Source organism: Diabrotica virgifera, chromosome 8 (assembly GCF_917563875.1).
Source record: "Diabrotica virgifera virgifera chromosome 8, PGI_DIABVI_V3a".
Classification (NCBI taxonomy): domain Eukaryota; kingdom Metazoa; phylum Arthropoda; class Insecta; order Coleoptera; family Chrysomelidae; genus Diabrotica; species Diabrotica virgifera.
Genome location: NC_065450.1, coordinates 209472860 through 209484880, shown reverse-complemented (window position 1 = coordinate 209484880; position 12021 = coordinate 209472860).

The window sequence follows — 12021 nt, the reverse complement described above, 5'->3', positions numbered from 1 at the left end:
CAGTTCTATAAAGTTCCCCCTGTTAAATGAAGCAGTACTCTCATCATGTCCTCTTAAGGCAAGATTCTGTTTTCCAAGGAATAGGATGTTTTCAATTATGAATTTTAAATACCTCCTATTCATCTCAACCATTTTAGTATGTGCCGAGGACAACGAATCTGCTACCGTGCTTCCTGCTTTTCTATACTCATTGAGAAACTGTTTAGATTTTTGATGCATTTCACTCTTCTCATGTTTCCTGAATTTTTCCAAAGCTTTCTTCCAATTGTTCATGCCCAGTTTAGTGAATGACTCCTCCCCGCGACCAGACTTATGTTGACAAAATAGTCGGCATGGGTAACAAAATGCAGCGTCTGTAATGGGGCTATATTCGACCCAATTAAATTCACTGTACCAGGATTCTTTGAACTGCCTCGATTTGGATTGAATCTTGCTTACCTTAAAACAATCAACAGACTGAAATGCTCCTTTTGCAATATCTGCACTTTGTACTCCCAATGAAGGATCTCTACTTTCGCCCTGGAATGTAGCATCACGATCTGGGCGTAAACAAGATGGCGATTCATCACCAACGCTACCTCCAGTGCTACTTCCCGCTAAATGTCTATATTCATTTACACTTTCACTTGAATTTCCAAGTTTTTTAAAGAATGTTAGTACAGAGGACTGTTTCTTAGACAGGATAACAAACGAACATCCGCAAAAATTACACAAACAATAGCAGCTCAGCTAGTAACAATAAGCTTATTGAACGAATAAAACGTGGCGACCACCTACACAACACAACACACGCGCACTGAGCTGGTATGATATCCCTCCGCCAGGCGTCGGCTGGGCTCGGGTGCATTCGATCGGCTGCTCCAGCTCGGGCGCAACCGGCCAGAGTCGGCTCACCGGCACTTGTAAATTTAGTTGTAACACGCGCATACTTTACACACACAGAATCAAATTAGATGCATACAGAAAAATAGACTAACGGGGGATCTATATTAGTTATTCATTCGTAACTTTTAGTGTATACATATACGTAATTTAAAGATAATTTATATTATTTTTTTCTTTTTTTGCATAATGTTGGGGGGGCACGTGCCCCCCCGTGCCCCCCGGCCCGACGCCACTGCTGGCCTCCAATGCCTCAATCGTAGCCGGTTTATTTATGTAGACTTTGGACTTGAGGTAGCCCTAGAGGAAAACAGCTAGACGTGTGATGTCAGGATATAGGCGGCCAAGTCACTCGTTCGAAGCGTGAAATAAATTGCTCACCGAACCATTTTCTCAGTAAAGCCATGCTTTCACGGGATGTATGGCAGTTGGTGCCATATTTTTGGAACCAAATGTCACTTAAACTACGAACTGCAATTTCTGGTACCAAATAGTCCGTTATCATGGCGCGATAATGGTCTCCACTCACAGTAACATTCTGGCCGGTCCAAGACATGGACCTACGATGACACCGGTCCATAAACCAAACCAAACAGTGGTTTTTTTGTGAATGTATTGGCAACTCTCGAACCTCTTTGGGTTGCTCATCAACCCAAATACAGGCATTTTGTTTATTCACGTCCTCATTAAGCCAAAAACGGGCCTCATCGGAAATCATTTTTTTTGCTCTAAGCGCACGAAACACATTTCTCAGTGAACGCCTATTTTCGTAATACAGCTAAATAATTTCTAGACGTTGTGCCGAGTTAACTCTTTCTAGGATGAAATTTCAAACAATACTGAATAAGAAAGCAACTGTAGGTGATACCATTCATGCACGATATTCCAACAAATCTTCACCAAAAAAGTACCTCTAAATGAATCACCCTTTATAAGTAAAAGAAAAATTTCTTATTATAAAATACAATTAGGTGATAAAGTTATAAGAATATTTTTTAGGACTATTTATGCATAAATTCGTGTTAATATAGTTGAGGATGTACAATGTACAGGCATTACAGCTATTGTAGGCATAATGGCAATGTATGGTAATGGATGTGTTGATAATGATACTGGTAACATGTGATGTACCGTTGGCCTTACTTAGTCAACTATATGAAAAATGCTGTTCTGAAATTGCTTTCTCGTGGCATGTCTAATTTAATAATTATGTTTATATGGGATTAAGCCACAATTATTATTGGTATAATGAAAATTACATTTTTAACAAGAATAAAAACCGCCAAACGCAGTAAAAATGAGTGGCGCATACAATATTCCAGCTACAAAAGGAAAATTTCCAAATTTTGATGGAAAATAAAATTTTAGTTTTACAGTCAAACCCGCTTATTAGAATACCTCTTAAAGGAATATCCCGGTTTAAGGAATAGAAATTTGAGGCCACGAAACGTTTCTACTAGCGACCAATGATCGGTTATTAGAATATCCCGGTTATAGGAATAATTTTGATTGGCACGAAGGCAATTCCAATAAGCGGGTTCGACTGTATTTTGAAAGATTTTTCCATAATATTTGCTAAATTTGAAATAAAACGCGCCACAAAAGAGTAACTTTGATTACAGTTTGCATTTTGAGGCTCTTTTGTGGCGCGTTTTATTTTAAATATTGTGGAAAAAAACTTTCAAAATAAAACTAGAATTTTATTTTCCATCAAAATGGAAATACATTTTCGCGCCACGTAATATTCATATTCGCTCTTTTGTAGCTGGAATATTTAATGCGCCACTTTCTTGTATGAGGAGTTTTTCAAAGTTTTTTATTAATTAAATGTATGAAGTTGAATGTAATATTTCTCGATTACACGCTAAGCGTTATAAATGGTCGCCTTTGTCGCATTCTCTCCCAAATGATCTAGTTATTACGATACCAAACTTTAAGACAATCTACACTGAAAAAAATATTGTACATAGTACCAATGAACGCCAATCATTGACTTTTTTTACATTGATTCAATGAAAATTTCGTTAATACTATAAACACGTAGTCATTAAGTAATGACCATATTCATTATTACAATGTAATTCCATTCATTAAAAAATAATGAATAGAATCATTAATCCAATGAATCGTTTCATCTATCCAATGACTTTTTTCATAATACTAATAATTTGTTCATTGCATATATGAAACTATACATCAGGATTATGCGGTTAAATTAATGAATATAAAACGTTGCACTAATGTATAGTGTTCTTTAAATTATGAACTCGCTTATTGAATCAATGTTTTCGTAACATTAAATCAATGTTTTCGACTTTAATTAATAACTCGATACATTGTTTTGATGTAACGCAATCATTGTATTAATGTAATATACCTGAATCAATGATCAATACATTGTAGCAATAATCTTGTACATAAACCGATACATTTCTTAAAACTTTATAAGTGTTTTTATTGGCTTAAAAAAATCACGTGACAACAGTTGCAGCCTCCTAGCAGACAGTCACCCTGCAGACTCTGAGGAGCGGTGTTTGGCACTAGTGATTTGGTTGATTTTTCTAAGGTATGTATTTACAAATATTTTTAACTATTTATAAATTATTTTGTTGGATTTCTATAAAAAAAAGTTGTACTTCTATTTCCACTTTTGTAGATTGATATGGACTTTAAAGTGGCATTTGGAAATGGAAATGGACTTATTGATGGGTGGGACAGCAATTTCGAAAGAATTATCTCCTTTCTTCGGTGTGAAAGTCATATCAAGGATAAAACAAATAAATTTTTATTTGAAAAGATTACCCATGAAGACATTACGGAATGTAAGTACCTATTTCATTATTCAATCCTGCATATCTAGTATTAATTAATTTTTGTTCTCTGTAATTTTTTTTTCAAAAGCTAATTCGACACATAGGTAAAAGAAAATAGGATCCATTTGAAAATATTTCTAAATGGTATAATCTTATAAAAGATTAGTAAATTAAATCTTTAGGTGATTAAACCGTAAATAATTGAAAAATATTATTAACTCTTGCAGTCGGTAGTATCCATCAAAGCAAAAATAATCATCTCAACATCTAGCAATTTTTTTCAGGATAAATTAAAATATTTCTATAAAAAAAAGTGATACCCAAAAATACAACTATGTTCACTATTTAGATTTATTTTTTTATAATAATTATTAATATAAATTGTAGATGGCTAACATGCAGTTCTTTTTTGGGTTCTACATCGATATTTTGTACGAACTGATAAAATGGTTAAAAAAAGATCTTAATGGACAACCAAATATATAATAAAATATACCATCAGACATTTCCAGTAATCATTCTTACATCGGGAAGACCTAGCAAGAAGTCGAAGATCATATTAGATTTTTGAAATCAAAGAGTTGCCATTCAACCATTTGTTTTTTGTGTGGGTGGTGATAATTAATCCCAGAGAGATGTTGTATTTATGGAGATGTTATTGTAGATGTATTTATTTTCACGATATCAGGTATATATTTTTTATATAATATAAATATATATTTTTATATATTTTATAAGAACAATCAATTTCTGTTATATTTAGTTATTCAGCTTTTCCAAATTACATTATAAACAGTTGTCTGTGTTAATTAAAAACGTATGTTTTTTTTTCTTTAAACTTATAGATACTTAATATTAGTTTGAGTATCGGCAAAAAATCATTGCTTCAACCTATATTTGTAATATTTATGTAGATATTAAGTCGTCATTTTGTTTACTTATTAACTATTTGTATGTTATATACAAATATACATGAAGATGACATTCACTGAATCAAAAAAGTACGTAAATATAATGAAAAAAACATTGATTCAAAAACGGGGAGCATTAATTTTCGTCCAAAGATCAGTATCGTTGGTCCAATGTAAGTAGATACATTAACTAATGCTCAAAAACATTAACTTCTATGAATTAGTACGTTCATTCAATGTACTTTCTAGTTAAGAATTAATGTACCGATACATTGATTCAATGTACCGATCCATTGATTCAATGTACCGATACATTGGTTCAATGTACCCATACATTGATTCTTAACTAGAAAGTACATTGAATTAACGTACTAATTCATAAAAATTAATGTTTTTGAGCATTAGTTAATGTATCTACTTACATTGGACAAATGATACTGATCTTTGGACGAAAATTAATGCTCCCCGTTTTTGAATCAATGTTTTTTTCATTATATTTACGTACTTTTTTGGTTCAGTGTAAGTTCATATCCCAGCCATCCTAATAATTATGGCCGGCAAATGAACTCGGATTGCATGATCAATCTTAGCGTCGTAACCACTACAACTACATAAACTATTTCGGCGATAATGGTTAAATAGATTATACTTTTGGAGGTCCATAACTTCTGAACGGCTTAATCGATTTAATCATTAAACATGAGTTTTAAACATATTGACAAGTAGTATCTGATGCATCCAAGGTCAAATATGATAACTGAAGGTATTACAGGAATTGTTGAGCTTGAAAAACCGTTTTCCCCTTAAGAAATAGATTTGATCATAATTATGAAGCCTATAACTTAAAAATTCCAATTTTTCCAGATATGAGGTATACACAGTTATGTATATACACCGTTCTTAGGCGTCAACGCCCTTCGGTAGGGATCTATGGGGGAGTATCACCGAGCCGCAAGCCCTTATCCCTTGCCGTACTGCTCCCTCATAGGTCGATCAGATGCCCGCATATTCAGGTCTAAGCGCCAGATTCATATTTAGAATTTTATACTGACGCGTTAGCCTTTTTGTTTTCCGATGGCCTGGGCTGGGCTTGAACTCTCGTACCTCCCGGCGAAGTGAAGTGCGGGTCAGCCGCTAGTCGCACTGAGCTATCCGATCGACAGGTATACACAGTTAGACACGTCTAAAGTCCTCCTACAAACGCTCAGTTATTGACGCCATTCGTATGTTGAATTTTGAGTAATTGCCGAAAAACCAACATTTTTAAAGTTTAATTTTTCAGTTTTCGGCTATACTCAGCCCTGTGTAGATATGATCTTGACCGCTTAGTGGCACTTAGGCACCATTTGAAACGCTATTGATTTGGTGTATTTACGGTTTTCCTGCCTCTTCTTGAACCCAAGATATATACGCCCAAAAAATATGCCATTTTGTATCTACCAAGCCCTATTGCTGGCTTATGGTTGGTCAGAAGTCACAAAGTACACCGGTTCTGAATCGGCCCTGACCCCCTCTTGAAACACAGAAAAAAAAATTATACTCTTCATAATATTATTATCTAATAGCATTCTTAAAATTAAGTACATTCACTACGAAAAATACTTGTTTTGATTGTGATATTGTCAGTAGGTAGATCGTCGACTCAATGGCTTAATAGATTAGATGTAATTTGTTTCTAAATTAGATCTCCGCCAACAGAGACGGACTAATCTAATTCTGCTCGGGAAATTGCTGTCTGAATGAAAAATTACCGAGAAGAACTTCCAGCGGAATGAGCCAGTCAAACGGGAGGAGAAAATAGTTGATTGTTTTAATAAGTTAATCTGGTCAAAAGGTAGAATAATAAATATTGATGTCAGATAAAATGAACCGAACATTTTAGATTTTGCAAATAAAAAATTTGTTTTTATCTTATTATTATTCTATATTATTAAATAACATCTACAAGAAGGGGAAACATAGTAATCCGTCTAATTACAGAGGCCTTAGTGTTAATAGTACTATTAGTATACTATTCAGTAGAATAATAAAGAGCAGATTAGACGTAGAGGCAAGAGGGAAAATAAGTGAATATCAAAGTGGCTTTACGGCATGACGCTCACGTGTTAACAACCTTTTTGTCATCCAACAACTTATAGAGAAACGGAAGAGTGTAAATGAAGATACCCACATTGCCTTCGTTGACTTAGAAAAGGCATATGACTCCGTCCCTAGAAACAAGTTATGGCATGCACTTGCTGAAATGAAAGTGAATCCGGCTATTATATATAAATTGTGGCGTTTGAAAAAAAAAAAAGAATGTGTGTGGACTTTGTACGCACGTAAGAAGTTATACTTCTATTACATGATTTCTTAAAAATAAATATACTTTAAACAATTTGTTTTTTTTTAAACACCAAACTAATTTTGTGCTTACCGCTTTCAAAAAAATAAAAAAAAAGTATAGGATTGCTCCGGATTCGAACTCAAGACATCTCGATCTCTGGCTGAATGCTATACCAAATACGCTATGAGGACTGTGTCTGTATCGGTTCGGACGTACCTAATGACAACACGGTAACAAACAGGCAAGGTGAAGTATAATAAATATACAATAAAATGTTTTAATAATACTCATCTTACTCCTGAGGAAGAAAAATCCAAAGACACAAAAATTATAATAAATATATTTACTAAAAACACCAATATATTCTTTTCACACCTTTTCTTGCACTGATATATTTATACATAACTTGAAAGATAGCAACTAAACGCCATACTGTCTGTGGGCGCATGCGCGCAGTATTATGAAATTTTACTCTCAATCGCGCCTAAAGAAGTATAACTTCAAAAATTCCAACATTAATTTTATATCCTATCCCCAAAAATATCTATTTTTCCAATTTATTTTATGAAGCAATTTAACATAAAAATTCTGAACCGCCCCTGCTTCTGAGTATTACAAAATATTCACAATGTTTGGAAAGTACCTGTTTCTCCTTGAAAAAATTATTGGACACGTCCCAAACTTGCAGAGTTGCATCATCAAGGGCGAATTTAGCTTGCAATTACGCGGCAAGTACGCAGAAGAATTCTCGAAGGTTAGGTACCCCGCCGAAGAGAATCAGTTCCACACGAAATTCGGCTGGTGTTACATCGACCCAGCGGTGGAGCTCATAGAGAAGCCACCACCTTGCCGGCATCAATAATATATTATCGCCATGTGAAACAAAGTGAAGAGTTTGTAGTTTGTTCCGTGACCATTGAAGAGTATTCGTAGAAAGTTTCGCTCCCTAATTTTGGGTTTTTGAAGTGAAAATGTAAATACGTCCCAGATAGCACAAGTACGTTTTATGGACATCCAATGTCACAAAATTGGACGTCCATAGAACGTCCGCTACAAACGTACATTGTACGTTGTATTGGAGCTTTCAGTGTACACCTTATGTACATTCAATGTACGTCTTATGGACATTTGTAGGGCACTTTTCAGAAAGCAATCTAGTATCCATAATTTTGTGAATACATAGCAAAAAGCCTTTATAGGAAATAGTTCCTTATAATACTAAACTTATAGATACTTAAAAATATTACACAAAAGACCTTTTTTATTTCTCTTTACTATAACTTCATTATAATATATACTTTATTATAGGAACTAGGAACTTCATTAATGCACGACTGCACTTGCACGATAAACAGAAAACACAAATATATCACAGGATGTATTTTCATAAAGACGAGATTCAGATAAATAATGACGCCCTAGGAAGCATGCACATTAAAAGAGGTTTAATCTCTGTTCTGTTTCTGTTTCAAACTATTTTTAGAGTCAGTACCGTTGTTGTATATTACAAGCGCGTTTGCCATTCTGTGAATTATCATAAATAAACCATCCTTCAGTATTCCACAACAATAATTAACAGCGATAATCCCCTAAAAGTACCTGATATACTACCTTTCACGACCGATAGCGCGAAGAGCGACAACGTTGTCAAGAAGATTCTCATTTAGTTTGTATTGGGACTTAATATAATAGTCGCGTTTTGTGTAAAATATCCATGGACCACAAATGGATGTCCAATGTACGTTGAAATCAAACGTCCAATGGACGTCCCGTAATGTACGTACATATTACTTCCAGTTTTGGTCCATGGACGTTTGGACTTTAAATGTACGTTATATGGACGTACATCGGACGTTGTGTGCTATATGGGGTAGTACAAATGAATTGGGTAGCTGATGGCCGGCCTTGTGTGGTAATGTTCTGTTCCTGTTCCCCTATTGATGTCCCGATCAGATGTTTGTTTTATGTTCCTGTTCCCCTATTGATGTCCCGATGAGATGTTTGTTTTATGTCCCTGTGTTCAAGTTTCCAGTTTCCCAGAGGCCCTTTGTATTATGTGATGCCCGCCCCACCTTGCGCCCCACCCACCTGTAGATTGACACATGAAAATGTTTGCTTTGTTGATGTGTGACAAGTCGTTTTAATAAAGGTACAGTACTATTTAGATTGTTAATTAAAAGTGATTAAATTCCAAGTGGATATTAGAAGTTGGTAAAATTTTAAATTTTTTTATAAAAATATTTTGCTTTCAAAATGGTAATTTTTGGCAGTGACATTTGACAGCAGAATGACAAATGAAATTTGTAGGTCAAATCTTATTTTGAAATACACTGCTAACCAAAGTTAAATTTTGTTGTATTGATAAAAAAAAATAATGTAAAGTTGAAGATTTTTTTGTACTGAAATCATGTAAAAAAATTTGCAGTTTTTCATCTTTTATTCTGTATTAAAATCATTAATTTCCTGTTTAAAAACTTTTGTTTTAAAAAATAGAGTTTGAGGTTTGAAATAAATGTTTTTGAAAATATACCTATTTTATTTTGTATAAACATTTGGCAAATTATTAACCAGATGTCTAATGCAACTGTATAAGTTTTAGAGGAGAGAAAAAAGGAATTTGGCATAGAAGCCAATATTGAGGATAAAGTAGCCCGATTAAACCCAACAGAGGAATCTCCGATGAATGTCCCCCCAATTGGTACCCGTAAGTACAGAATATGTCCAGTAAGTACTCAGTAATAAACCGGAGGATTTATTTCGAACGGCGTCCATTTTTAAATAGTAGAAAAGTCCTATAGTCTGTGTAAGTATCCTTTGCTTATTTGGTTATGGTAGTTAGTCTTCTTTAAACCCTCTCACCCCCTAACGATTCCACGACCCACCACCAACAAAACCCGAGCTGTCGTTCGCAAAGTGGCTTTATGTGCCTGCTCCTTCTACTTTAGACCATTTTGACCCCCCAGTAATCTTGTAGTTAGTCTTATCCCTGATCCCATCTGAGCAGACATGTAAAACGCTTCAAAATATTATCAAATTATTATACAGGAATAATGTAGGATATTGTTTTGTGATGTAACCCTTATTGGGGTATTTTAAATATACATTTTACAAAGGATCCTGTATTTTTTGCGATTTATGGTATACAGTCAGCTACAGGGATTTTATTTTCCTCGTGGATTTTTATGATTTTATAAAATCGTAACAAATGTACAACTAGCAAAACCTACAAAGATATAAATATACAAAACAGTCATATGACCCGTAGTGATGTATGGCAGCGAAATGTGGACGAGAACAAAGGCAAACACGAAGAGAGACTGTTTCGGAAAGAAATCCTAAGGAAGATCTTTGCGCCTGTGCTTGATGAAGCAGCAGGATCATATAGGATAAGAACTAACAAAGAGCTCCAAGAATTTTACCTAGATGCCAACATAATAAAAGAAATAAAGTCCAGAAGACTCCAATGGGCAGGAAACGTCAGATATCCTGACCAAAGAACAATGGTGTGAGTTTTTATTGAATCTCACCTTAACAGTGGCGAAAAGGGTTTAATTATTACCTTTTGTCTAATTGGACATAGGTGAATATTTTAGGACCACAGACATATGTCCCAACGCAGAGATATATTAACAAACAAGTGAACTTTTAGGGCAACTGGTTCTCAGATTTATTTGGTCCGGTTTTATAGTTGCTAATAAACACGATATGAAGGATTCTGCAAACGAAAAATGAAAGTGTTAAGCGAACAAAACATTTATTGACAACAACGAGTTTAACAAATGCACGGAATTAACGATTAATTGTCTTAGTAGCGAAACAGAGAGTCTTTATTATACACATTAGGTACCGCCGTAAAACTTAGCGTGCGAGGTAATTATTGCGAGCGGGAGAAAAACAGAGCAACATACGAACTAGTCGCCTTGGGCCCTCAGAAAGGACTGCTCTGGTAAAGACTGCATAATATCTTGATTTACACTTTTCTGCCTGAAAAAGGGCATCACACATGTTTTTCTTAGTTCGCTAAGGGTAAGAATGACACTTAGCAAGAGCGTATCCACATCCACACATGTTTATACCCTTGCGACCACCGAAGACGCTAAACAGGAACCATATGTCCATTTTATCTTTTGTGCCTAACACAACACGTAAAAACAAAATTCTTAAATTTTACAAGCAGATGGTACAGATTGTCCCAACAAATTTAAAAACGATATTTGTACATAAATGCGAACCAATATTAACTGTGGTTTTCACAACAAACAGTAATGCTGGTATGGGAAGAAGAAGAAGTCCTAACTGGAAGAAGACCACCTGGACGCCCTCGACTCCGGTGGCGAGATAATATAGTAGCAGACCTAAAAGCTATGGACGTGGAGACCTGGATGGAGATTGCTCAAGAAAGAGAAGAGTGGAGGCATGTTGTCGAGTTGGCTAAAACCCACCTTTTCAAGGTAAATAGCGTAACCACGAAAGCTTAAAAATTTTCAGAGGTGTAAGACAGGGATGTATTCTCTCCCCACTACTGTTCAATTTATATTCAGGAAGTATCTTCCAGGACGCTCTTGAGTAATGTGAAAGCGGCATCAAAGTAAATGGGTAATTGGTTCAATAATATACGACATGCGAACAAGAATACATACCAACAAAACAAATCAATATATCAACAAAACAAATAGACCAGGACTATTCTGTAAAAAAACGTCTATTTTTGGATGTGAGAGGTGGCATTCGGATTTTTGCAGATAAAGTTAGGTGACACCTTCAGTAATAATAATTGACTTATGCTCCTTCTCAAATATGCCCGGAACATTAATAAAAAAATTAAAATATTTAAAAATTTCGAAAAACATCGATTTTCTTCTGCTTTCTTTGGTTATAACTTTAAAACGATTCGTTTTAGAACAAAGTCGTAGAAAAATAAAATAAAGACAATTGAATTTTGTATGATATACAACTAGTCAAAAATGTCTTAAGGTATTATCTTTTCTGCAATATAGCAATAAATATAAAATAAGGGGGCAAAATACGCCTGTTGTTATTCAATGTTTCTTAGCCCCTTTGGTGGCACTTAGAACCTTAGTAGTTCGCT